The following is a 13,195-nucleotide window of genomic DNA, read 5'->3' on the forward strand; positions in this document are numbered from 1 at the left end:
TCAGGCTGCTCTGTCTATAGAGTAGCCATTCTTTCATTCCTCTACTTTATCAATCAACTTGCTTTCACTTTACTACGGACTCACCCGAATTCTTTCTTCCACGAAATCCAAGAATCCTCTCTTGGGGTCTGGGTCGGGACCCCTTTCCTGTAACACTGAGGGTCTTTCCGATAGATACCTTCCCGTAGTTATGGAGGAATCGTGGTGAATACATGGGGGAGACAGCACAGAAATGCTCGAGAAGCCAAAGAGAGCAGCCCTGGAGGCTTCTCCGAGCCAACATGGGGGCATCCATTCTGCAGTCCCGACGCATTCCACTCTTAATCTCCGTGTGAGATGCGACAGCTGTGCCAGGCCGTAAGCACACACCTGTAGCTTTGTGTTCCAGCACAGAGGAGCATGCCCCAATTTTCAATTATGAGAAAGCTTTAACTCAAATCCCAGGAGCGGAAAACTCATTAATTTATTCAGTCCAGCCTCCCTTGCTTCTTGCTAGGTTTTGAAAATTGTCACGTGTGTTTGCCCCCACCCCACGTGCCCAATCCAAGACGGTTCTTTTTGAAAACAGCGGGATTTTCCTTAACCTACCTTGGAAACGAAGTCCCAGGAAAAGCCGGCATCTAATTCATTTCACATGCTAAACTATTACAATCGAAAGGCAAAATCTCTAACGTGCAGCTTTAAAAACATCTGTTTTTCTCTTTACTTCGGGGGATAATTATCCTCGCTCCTATTGTGACTGCTAATTACTAAGCTAAACTAACCTGCTGAGGGGCTGGCAAGAGGAGGGCTCTTTTCAAAGCATTTCCCCCAGAGCATTAAATCATCCAAAAGTGGAAGCAGAAAATGCACCAGCACCAGCCTCCCCACCACCTGCTCCCAGGCCCAGCTGACAGGGGCCCTGCAGGAACTTCAACCTCGGGGAGTAGGGGGTGGGGTGGGGGGATTTCATTTAACCAAACTGCTGGATATGAATTTTTTTCCTTTTTCCATGAACAAATAATTGGTCCGACTGAGAAGTTTTACTTTTTACAGAGACCAGACCCAGCCAGGATTCCAGAAACTTAACAAACAATATTTCACCTCAAAGCAAGAATAAAAAACAAAGTGTTTACTATTTTTAAGATTTTATTCAAAGCCGGAAGTAACATCATTTAAAAGATGACTCTGTGGTAAATCCTCTTAAACCAAAACTAAGATTTTCTTTGCTAAAATAATGGAATTTGAACCAAAAACAAAAAAGGTTTATTCGTTCATTTGACCTTTTGTGAGTCTCAATCCCACAGTAGGTACTGAGGACAGGACAGCGGCGAGGCAGGGGCAGCCCCTGTCCTCACAGAGCTCAGAGTGGGGCTGGGAGCGCGAGTACGCCAGAGAAGAAGGCACGTGACTCTGAGCTAGACCAAGAAGTGTTCTGATGGGGTGGGACGGGGGCCTGTGAGGCCAGGAGGGTCCTCCTATTCTTGAGCAGTACCACATGAGGCTGAGAATGAGGCATCTGAATTTTGAGACGTGAATCAGAACGAGCCCAGGCTGAGAGAAGGGGCAGGTTTGTAAGATCACTGCAGACAGCAAGAACAGCACGTGCAAAGGACCTGAGGTTAAGTTCAGGGAGAGTTGAGAGGCAAGCAGAGCCCAGACCCCCAAAGTGCCCAAAGAGCCTAAAGAGCCAGGCCTTTGTCCTGACAGGGCTGGGGAGCCAGGGAAGGCTCCGGGCCAGAGGCTTGACCAGTTTGCAGTCCCACATGACATCAACATACTCTCCATAATGAACTTGAATGAAAACCTATAACGCAAAAAGCATGCTGAGCCCTGACTTCCGGCTGGGCTATTTGGGCACAAGAAAGACCCAGGTCCAGAATCAATCTGTGGGCCAGGTGCAGAAACTGCTAACCCACAGGGGAGCCCCCAAGCTGAGGCGGCTGGGCCCTGAAAGCCAGCACCTCTGAGCAGCCCCCAGACACGTCAGCAGCTCCAGTGCCTCTGGAGGATCCCTGTCCTCAGGCATGGAAGGGGCCGCTCACCTGGGAACCACAATGACAGCAGCAGCAACAGCAGCCACATGAACCAGTCTCAATTCAACCGCCCAAAGGGGCCATGCACCATGTAGAACTCCACATGTGACAGTGGAGAAATAAAACAAGGTCACCAGTGCTTCCAAGCACCTGTCATCGTCCAACTAGGAAAGGGGACCCTTTGTTCATGCAGCTCAGAAATAAAATTTCTGGAGGAGACGCAAATGGGAGAGACCAAGAGAGGGCAAGATAGATGGCTTTCCTTTGCCGGCAGGCAGCCGGGCGGGAAGGCAGGAGAGGGGAGGCTGGCCTCATGCTGGGGGCGGGCAGCAGCTAGGAGGCTGTGCCGAGAGGGCACTCGTGGGTGAAGAGAAACGCTCAGATGGGAATTTGGGGGAGCTCTACTGTGTCCTGCTGGATTCAGAGATGCCTGCACACATTGTCCTCGACCTGTCTGGGGTCTAACTTGTGTTCTCCTCGGGCCAGTGTACAGACACTAGGCTCAAGGGGGCCCAGGGGTTCTGCAGGTAGGGGTGCATTTTCCCATTCTATCCTCACAATGAGCCTGGGCAAAGGTGTCATCATCAACCCCACCCCACGCTTGAAAAGAGGCTCAGGGAGGCTGGAAAATGGCAGAGGCTCCCCCGCTGGCACAGAAGACCCTGATGGAAATGGGCTGACTCTGGCAGCCAGGCTTACTGAGCAGATAGATAAATGCCCCACCTGGTGCGGCTTTGGAGATGAGGGCACCGCCGGGGACATTGGGTGATCGTGTCTCAGCCAGAGGGAGAGCTCTCAGAAAGGCTGGTACAGGATGGGCAGCACAGGCGCTGACGACCACCAAGACAGGGCGAGGCAGAGTGGAGACTCCACCCCACCTCACTTTCCCTCTCAGGAAACCAGATCTTCAGAGCTGCCCTGAAGCTTCCATCTCTGGACTCAGGGGATGATGGGATGGCCACTTGGTGAAGCCGAAGTCGTCTCGATGGAGCAGGTTGGAACCATCCCCCATGGCAGTCCCAGAGCCAAGGAAACCAGAACCAGGCAAGAAAGAGGCCAGGCCCTGCTCCTGGCTTCCCCTGGGCGGTGGGGGTCCTGGGTGACCTTTTCCTGTCCCACGGGCAGCCCCGTTTTTTTCTGCAAGTGGCTGGCAGACTTTGATTTGGGGAAACTGCCTCTGCATAGCCCCTGTCTTGGCAGGACTGTCAGCCAAGGCGTGGTCAGTTGGTGCGAGCCAGGCCGCTGGGAAGCTTTCTCCCTGGATTTAGGAGCCTGGGCAGAGTTCCTGCAATGCCATCCTCTGAGGGTTTCCTTGGAGTTCCTCCCAGCACAGTCCTGTCTGCTGACTCAGTACAGAGCTCAGCTGTTTGCTTAAGGCAGCCTGCGGGCCCTGCCCTGAGGCATCGGAGGCCCCCAGTGAGACCACAGGGCACAGCGCCCCTCCAGTCTTCCGCTCCCACTCTTCTTGTCACTGGGGAGCACAGGGGTCCCTCGCAAGGCCTCTCAGCCCAGAGGAGAAGCAGCGCAGAGGAAGCAGAGGGTCGCAGAAGAGAGAAGTGACAGGAGGAAACGTGGGGCGGGTGGATGCCACGTTTAGGGTCCACCTGGAGTGGGGCCGGCACAACTTGGGTGTTGCCTCGGTCTCTGCAATATCAGTGTCATTATCCCCAGCGACGGGTGTCCAAGCCCCTGTCTAGTCCAAGGCGGAGCCACATTCAAACCCAGTTCAGCCCCTGCACAGCCCACTCTCTCTGTGTCCCCAGCACCCACAGAAAGCCCCTGACATAAACTCAACTCAGCGCAGGACAGTTCAGCTCTGCACACATGCACCAGCCTTGCAGAGGGCTGGCCCCTGGGCTGGGCACTGAGGTACCGAGTTAGCACCAGGGCACCACCCTTGTGGCCAGGGAGAGGGGCCAGCAATGCCTGCCCTTCCCATTCGTGCCTTAGGATCCCTCGTCTCATCCTCCCAGCAGCCTGGGAGGGCAGAATTACTTGCTCCATTCAAAGCTTAGGGCCTCAGAGTAATCCGCCCACAGCCCCCAGTGGGGAGATGGCAGTGCCAGGATTCAACTCCACGGGTGTCCTCTTGCCAACCCCTCCTTCCCAGAACAAAACAGATAACACCAGGTGCACCCAGCCCCGGGGTACTGTGCTAAGTGTTGTTGTTCCGAGGAGGAAATGACTCAGCAGTCAGGGGAGGCTTCCTGAATGAGATGGCAGTGACCGAGCAGGGAGAATCTCAGCAGCTGCATATAGGTGTTGGGGGGGCACCCCAGCAGAGGAAGGAGAGCCTGGGTAAGAGCAGGGCACCTGGTGGCCCTGAGTGTGGTAGGAGCCAGAGGGGGGACACGGTGCTCGTGCCCAGGCCAAGGGAAATAAGAAATAGGGAGGGAGAGGCAGCACTGAGGGCCTGTGCGTGCTGGGCTGGAAGCAAGTCAGCAGGGGGGGCCACAAGGGGTGTGCTGGGAGAGGACTGGCCTGTGCTGTGGGAAGTGCTCACACGTGCTCACACCCACTCACACACTTATACACACACAGGCGCACACACACATACACTCATACATACACCTATACATATACACAGGCACACACACACACTCTCACACACACACCTCTACACACAGGCACACTCACCCTCACTCACACACACTTACATATACGCACAGGCCCACTTACACACACACATACATACACACAGGCACAGGCACACGCACACACTTGTACCTACATACACACAGGCACACTTACCCTCACTCACACACACATATGTACAGGCCCACTCTCTCACATACACATATATACACAGGCACACTCACCCTCACTCACACACACTTATACATATGCATAGACCCACTCACACACACACTCATACATACAAGCACAGGCACACACACACTTATACATATGCACAGGCACACTCTCACACACACTTATACATACAGCCACACACACACACTCAAACACCTCTACATACACACAGGCACATTCACACCCTCATTCACACACATAAATACACATACAAAGACACACACTTATATATCCTTACACACAGGCACACTCACACTCACATGTAGGCTCATCTACACATATATCCTCACAGGCATAACTCCACACACACACATATGCATGCACTCCCCCCACACACATGCATGCACTCACCCCCACACTCACACACACGTACACTCACCCCCACACTCACACACACGTACACTCACCCCCACACTCACACACACGTACACTCACCCCACACATAACGCACACATGCACACTCACCTCCACGCTCACACACGCACACACACTCACCCCCACACTTACCCCCCATGCTCACATACATGTATACTCACCCCATGCTCACACACACATGCATGCACACTCAACCCATGCTCACACACGCACACTCACCTCCACGCTCACCCCCATGCTCACACACACATGCATGTACACTCACCCCACACACACATGCACACTCACCCCCACGCTCACGCACATGCATACACACTCACCCCCACGCTCACACACACATGTGTGCACACACATCCCCATGGTCACATACACGTATGATCGATCCTATGCATCCGCACATCCACACATGATGTCCTCATGCACAGTGGCAAGGGGTCTTCTCCCAGGCGGCCAGAGCAACCCTTGTGGGGGTTCTGCGTCAGCACCACTGTTGCAGCCTGGAGTGCTGTCCAGAGACCCCCCAGGGCCCATCCCCCGCGCAGCCAGGCCACTGCCCGGAAGGCCCGCCGCAGGTCAGCCCTGTGGAATGCAGAGCTCTCATCCTACGCGGTCACTTGGTCATGACCAGTGTCTGGCTCTTTGCCTCTCTTTGTTCTCCTCTTAGGTTTTTACTTTCCAGAGTGATCCTAAATGTCCCGTTACTCTGCTTTTAGAGGGCCTGGGTGGGCAGGAGGCAGATGAGAAGAGGAAGGCAAGCGTGCAGGTGCCCCACTGGGCCTGCGAGGGTGCAGCTCTGGTGCTGCCTTCGTGCTTGGCGTGGGTGGGCACCTCAGGAAGCCCGGGAATCCAGCAGCCAGGCCTGGCGTCCTCACCCCCAGCCCTGTCACCTTTGCCCCAGTTTTCTCGCCTCCAACTTGGGCTTTTTAGAGCAGCTGAGTTTCATCTCACGGATGCCCTGCTCCCTTGGCACAAAGCTCGTTTGTTTCCTGTGGGATTTTTGATATGGGTTAAAAACCAAACTTCCTACTCAGCAGTCTGAAAGCCTTGATGGCCGGAATAGACGTCTGGTCAACCATTTTATTTCTGTATGAGAAGAAAAAGCTGGAGCCTGGATTTAAATCCCTCAGTCCCTGGGCATCAGCTCTGCGGGACCAATTCACGGGTGCTGGAGGGCTGACCCAATCCAAGCTGCAGGGGGTTCGGCTGGAGCCCCCTTTATTAAAAAGTGCAGCCCCCGAGGATGTGTGCCCACACTCCTTCGGAAGTCAGTTACACATCTTACAGCGGAGGAAATGAGGGACAACATGGCAGCCCCAGTGGCACCGGCTGCAGGAGCCCAGCAAGGCTCACAGCCAGCCTGTCTGCTGGCCCCGCCCCCTCCCAGGCACTGGCTGGGTTCCATCGAGCAGGAGCATCCTTGGACCCTGAAGGCCAAAGCGCACATTCCCCCTAGCCCTGTGAGACCAGCCACACTCTTCCTGGGGTCCAGCTGCAGCTGAGAGCCCAGGTGAGGGACCTCCCCAGTGGCATCCTAATTAGCTCAGGTGTGACCCAAAGAGGAACAGTGATAACCGGGGCACACAGAATGGGGAAGGACCCAGATCTCCTCGTCATCGTGAGAGTGGGCATCTGCTGAGCGCCCCCATGTGACAAGACTGTACCAAGCACTTGGGGTGCATTTAGGCCTCCCCACCAGCCCATGAGGCAAGTCCTCTCCCCTGACACCCCAGCCACTGCCACGGCATCAGCCTGGTGCTCCTGACCCAGAAGTGCTAATAAAGAGCTTCCTGGTGTCAATGGCAGCTCAGCCCAGCCACAGCCCACCCAGGATACTCCTCCAGGGCCTACAGTGTCCACTTCTCCAACCGGGAGACCCGGGAGGCGGGAAGAAGGGGTTGGACACCCACGTCACCTCCAACTCTGCATTTGAGATGCATTTTCCTCAAATGCTGCTGCAAGCTACATTCTTCTCTCGACCTAAGAGAAATTACAGACCTTCCTGACATTCCACAGTTGTGAACACCATTTTAAAAATAGAGCCAGGCTCCCGCTTACGGCTCAGATAGGACATGCAGCAGTGGCGCCCTGTACTGCTTTACATGCAAGCTGTGAGAAAGGACAGCCCTAAGTGTCACCCTTCCCAGAGTGAAGAAAGAGCCTCCACGGAGACCACCCTCAGTCACTAGGGGCCAAAGCATGTCTGCAGTTAAAGGGGTCAAGGAACATGCCCCAGACCTCATAGTCTGGGGCTGTCTGGTGTTCCAACCGGACCAGCAGCCCTGAGCTCCAGCCTGTGGGGCAGGGCCACCTGCATGGTCCAGATGGACAGGGTCAGGGATCCTGTGGATAAAATCCTTCTTCTTAATAACACTCAAGGGAGTTCTTTCACTAGACCCTTACAGAGCCTGCAAAAGAATTCGTTACAAATAGCAACATCATCAATGGCGGTAGTAAGGAAGAGAAGCATTTGTTAGTGTATGATAGAGGCAAGATAGAGCTATAGACCCATGTGATGTGCATTATTTAATTTGGTGCTCACAGCAACTAGCAGGCATGCTAGAATCCCCATTTTCAGATGACACTATGAGGATGAGACAGGTGGGATGTGTGAGGTGACTGTTCACAGCACAGATTGGAGGAGTGTATTAGTCTGTTTTCACGCTCTGATAAAGACATTCCTGAGACTGGGCAATTTACAAAAGAAAGAGGTTTAATGGACTTACAATTCCACATGGCTGGGGAGGCCTCACAATCATGGCAGAAGGCGAGGATGAGCAAGTCACATCTTACACTGGCGGCAGCAGGCAAAAAGAGAGTTTGTGTAGGAAAACTCCCGTTTTTAAAACCATCAGATCTCATTTGCTATCATGAGAACAGCACAGGAAAGACCCACCCCATAATTCAATCACCTCTCACTGGGTTCCTCCCATGACACGTGGGAATTGTGGGAGTTACCATTCAGGATGAGATTTGGGTGGGGATAAAGGCAAACCATATTAAGAAGGAAGTGGAGCTGGCAAGCCTGAAGCACTGCAAAGCCACCTGGTGACCACCCAGGTAGACTTGGAGCATGATGCCATGTTCCTCCTCACCAACCCCAGTGCAAATGAATATGCAGTGAGCTTCTGATGTGGGCACGCAGCCCTGGGCTGCACTCTTCTGTGCCCCATGCTCCCTACATCAAAGTCATAATTTCCTGGCATTAGGGTTTTTACAAGAATTTCAAAGAATTCTCAGACAGTGTCTGCACTTAGACAAGGTTCGAACTTCCTCTGGGGCCTTTATTCTCAGTTTCTGTTGATCTGGTTATCTTCGTGCCATGCTGGCTACTGTACAGAAGTGTGTACAGCTGTGTGGTAGAAGGGGCCATCCCCATTGCTTATTCTGGAAGGTATTGCTCTCAGGTTCCCTTCATTTCTTCTGGGGTGGCAATTTTGTTGCCCCACCTGCCTTTCTGACGGGACATGAATACCATCCTTACAAAGTCACCCTTTGCACAGACTCCATTGCTTTCTGAGACATCACAGAGATCCCACCCCTGGCAGCCGGGTTTAACCACAGTCCTCTCTTTCCATGAGGCTTGTATGTCTACATGGGAGAAAGGAACCACCTTAGCTTTCCAGGATCTTGCCTTCTATTTGGGGAACAGCCCTACAACCCTTTAACCTTCTAGAAGCCACCCCTGGGCACCTGGTGGAAGATATTTTCAGTAAACCTGATGACATTTAAGCCAGCAGGTTCTTGGCAAGCTAAGACGCCCCTCCTGGAAGAAGAGTGCTGACAGTGTCTCAGTTTCTCAGGCAGGAAAGCCCCACTGGGGACACGCTATAGAAATGAAGCCCACCTTTAAATGAGGCGGGGAGGTAACTCAATAGCCCTGAAATGCTCTTTTTTTTCTAGGAGAAAATGCAATTAGGCAGATTTTGATTACATATGAAATTCTGAAATGGTCCTGCAGCTTTTTTCCCTCTTTCCTTAATATATAAGCAAATGAGGGCTCCGTGCACCTGGCAGCAGAACAGGAAGAAGCCCCAGCATCTTAACGTGGTCCGGCCCCTGCGAAGGTCAACGCTGAGAGGGAGTGAGAGAATCGGGATTCCGATGGTGTCTGCCAGTCGGTTTCCCAATTTCAATCTGGAAACAGTTGACCTTGAAGTGCTTTCAGAAATAAGGAAGTACCAAAACCCAGGAGGAGATGCCTGTCGTTGAGTGGGTTTGATTTCCATTTAAAAGGCTGCTATTGGCATCAGAACGGGAGAAAGGAGGCAGCAATGTATACGCAAAGACCCCCAAACCAGCACAGCTTTCTTCACTCAGCATCCACTTCCACCACCTGCAGGTTGCCGTCAGCCATTCTCCCAGCCCCCAGTGGGAGGGCAGGGCCAACTCGGTCCCCAGCACTGCACTGTGAGTGTTCTCGGTGCACTCATACCCTGGGGATGTGTCTTTGGAAGAAATAAAGAGAGCCTCTTATTGAGCATGTGTTGTGCCTGACTCCTTCCCTACAAACACCCACAGCACATCACAGACACAGGACATGAAGCACGAGGGACTAGGTGAAGTCCTGCAACCAGGAAGCCTGCAGGACGCAGAACTCAAGCTCAAGCCTGTTGCTGCAAAGCCTTTGTTCTTCCCAGCGGTCCCCAGCGTTTTGGGCACCAGGGACGTTTTGTGGAATACAATTTTTCCACCGACCGTGGGTGGGGAGGGGATGGTTTCGTGAGAGATTAGATTCTCATAAGGAGTGCACAGCCTAGATCCCCCGCATGCACAGTTCACGATAGAGTTCATATTCCCATGAGAACCCAGTGCTGCAGTAGATCTGACAGGGGGCACCGCTCAGGCGGTAGCGCTAGCTTGCCACTCACCTCCTGCTGTGCAGCCCGTGCCTAACGGGCCACGGCCCATACTGGTCCGGGGGTTGGGTACCCCTGCTCTACACCTCGCCAGAAGAGAAGAGTGCAGAGTGCAACAAAGAGATGACTCACTGATGGTGGCATATTAGACACTGTGGCACTGGGTACAAATAGGCTAGGAGATAGTAGGTCAACCTTGGTTTCCTCGATTCAGCCCAGTTGAACCCAGCATGTCTTGGGGCCATGATGCTCAGCCCCAGGCTGTCTCCTGTGAGGGATGTGCTGGAGAGAAAACGACCCCAGCCTCGAAGAACCAATGGTCTCTCAGGAAGGGAGGAATGTAACTCACATCCAAAATAAGCAGCTGAACAGCTTTGCAGTTTGCGAAGCACACTCATCCCACTGAATTCTTACAAGAACATTAAGAAAGGACTGCTGTGCCCAGTTTGCAGATGAAAACAAATGCACAGAGAAAACTCTAGTTTGATCTAAAAGACTTCATCTGCCTCACCTGCTATGGCACACCCAAAACCAGTTTTCGGTTGTTTTACTAAAATTATCTCCAATACTGCTTCCAGCTTCATCCTGTGATTCATATTTCCAAATGCATATTTTAATGTTTACAAGACTGGCTGATTTTAACTCCAAAAAATTCAGCCCCAAACATCAAAAACAATGTTTTCATAATACAGGAGGAGGGGATGGAAGAGACCGGCTTACGTTTTAAATGTTTTTTGTGCTTTTTTTTTTTCCCTGCAGCCAAGCAAAAGTTGAAGGAACTGTTAACGTATTGATTGCTTTGAGCACTATTTCAAATTAGTTTTCCGTTCCCCTCCATATGCTTTTCCATTACATTTAAATAAATTAAAGTCCGCTTCTCTGGAAGAGACATGCTGGGCCTCTTCGGATTTCTCAGACGGGTCCACACTGTCAGAAATTCGTCAGCAACGCATGCTGATGGGCACGGGATGGGCTGATGCAGGAGCTTCTTGCTCTTTTTCTCCCTGAGTTTTTTTGTGGGAATAGCACTGCCACCCTGGGGACCAGCCCACTCTGCCGCCTCCACCCGCTGACCCAGAGAGAGGCTCAGGTCCTGCTCGTGGCCACAGAGGACTACTGGTTTCATCTGCTCCCTGTCACCAAGATGCCCAGCTGGCTCTGGTTGGGCCGCCTGTGGCTCCTTCCCTGATCTCACTCCAAGCGTGTGGCAGCCACTCCCTCGTCCCCATGAATCTGCACGATGAGATGACTTATAACAGTTAAGAAGTAGTGAGTAGTTCTTGCAGTCCTCAGGACTCTTTCACTGTAGGTTGGAAACCCATCTTGGACAAGCTCCATAGAAGTGCCTCGCTAAGACCCGGGCAGAGTGGCCTTCCGGCTTGAGTATATCCAAGGATTCATTGGGGTCTGTCTGTCCTGTGTCTCCCTCTCTCCCTAGTGCAGGTGGACACGGGGCCAGGGCCCCCTCTGTGGGTCCTCTGATTTGCTCACCAATGGGGCTCTATGTGGTTGGTATGAGACAAAGGCCATATTGCCCCAGGGTCCCCAGTGTGCCCTAAACAGAGCAGACTCTCCGACCTTCTTCTTTCACTGAAGGCCCTGGAACATGAAAACAACCACCCGACAACCACTGTTGACCTACAGGGCACCCAGGATCCTGGGGTGAGAACTTAAACCTAGTCAATAACAGCAGGTGACACCTGCCAGGTCTTTTAAGATGGACCGGTGAGGGGGTCCCCAAATGGGATCTGACAAGGAGCAGCAACAGTGGAGCCTGAGAGAAAGCCACCAGAAGTGAAGGAATTGACCAGATGGCCAGAAAGAGAAGGTGGTCCAGATAGGAGGATGCAGAATGAGGATGACTGGGCCACGCCTTGACATGGTACTTACTCCCTGCCGGCCTCCCACAGCAGTGCCTTTGAACTCTGGAGAGAAGAGGCTGCAGTAGAGAGGGGTGAGTGCTTCCCTAGGAGCCAACAGCTCTGCTAGGGAACCTCTCCTCAGTCCCTGAGGTGGTATCAAGACAGGGACAGAGTGAAGAGGCAGAGGAGGAGCCGCGGCACCAAGGCAGAGGGGCTGGGCACCAGGGATCTGGGAGAAGAGTGGAAGTGGGCACTCGGAGGGCTTTGGCAGCAGCCTAGGAACAGTGGAGCATGGTGGTCAGTGGGCAGTAAGAAGAGGAAGGCAGCAGTTGCTGGAAGGGAGGGTCTGCAGTGTAGAGACCCACAGTGGTGGTTACACATGAAGACCCCACCACACCATGGCAACTCCCAAAAGGAATAAATGGATAGAAGATCCCGGGAAAAACAAGCTCCCCTGCTAATCCGGGATGTGGGAGCTGAAAGTGTGACATGTGTGGTTTGCTGCAAATGGGACATATTTTCACCAGGAGGTGAATTTTTTTCAGACACGCCCAAAATAGAATTTCATGTTCACCTGGCAATACATCTATAACTAGCATACATGATTTTTCTAAATATGTAGATTGAATTTCTAATGTTCCACTCCTTGGATTTCTACCTAATGGGGGTGTACACATTTGGCCGGTAAGAGGAGGTTTGCACCCCCTCCTGGTCCCCCAAGCCCCTGCCCACTTCTAGTCCTGGAGAATTGAGAGCATGATCAGCATTCCACAGCCTCCCAGAGTCTGCTGACTCAGTGTATGGTCCACTCTGCTATGGAAGGAGGGAGAGAGGAGGGAAGGAAGGAGGGAAGGGAGGAAGGAAGGAAAGAAGGAAGGAAGGAAGGAAGGAAGGAAGGAAGGAAGGAAGGAAGGAAGGAAGGAAGGAAGGGAGGGAGGGAGGGAGGGAGGGAGAGAGGGAGGGAGGGAGAGAGGGAAGAAGGAAGGAAGGAAGGAAGGGAGGAAGGAAGGAAGGAAGGAAGGAAGGAAGGAAGGAAGGAAGGAAGGAAGGAAGGAAGGAAGGAAGGATGGATGGAAGGGAGGGAGGGAGGGAGGGAGGGAGGGAAGGAAGAAGGGATTCTTTCTCCCAAATTATTTAAACCGTAGCCCTAACATGGTGACTATTTTTTTTTTTTCTCCATGTAAGTTTAATGGTTAAATGTACTCCACTGAGTAGATATGCTACAATATAACTCTTTTCTTCTTATGGGACTTTTAGGTCATTTCTGTTTTTCTAT

The sequence above is a fragment of the Macaca mulatta genome, chromosome 9 (genome assembly GCF_049350105.2).
Source record: "Macaca mulatta isolate MMU2019108-1 chromosome 9, T2T-MMU8v2.0, whole genome shotgun sequence".
NCBI classification, from domain to species: domain Eukaryota; kingdom Metazoa; phylum Chordata; class Mammalia; order Primates; family Cercopithecidae; genus Macaca; species Macaca mulatta.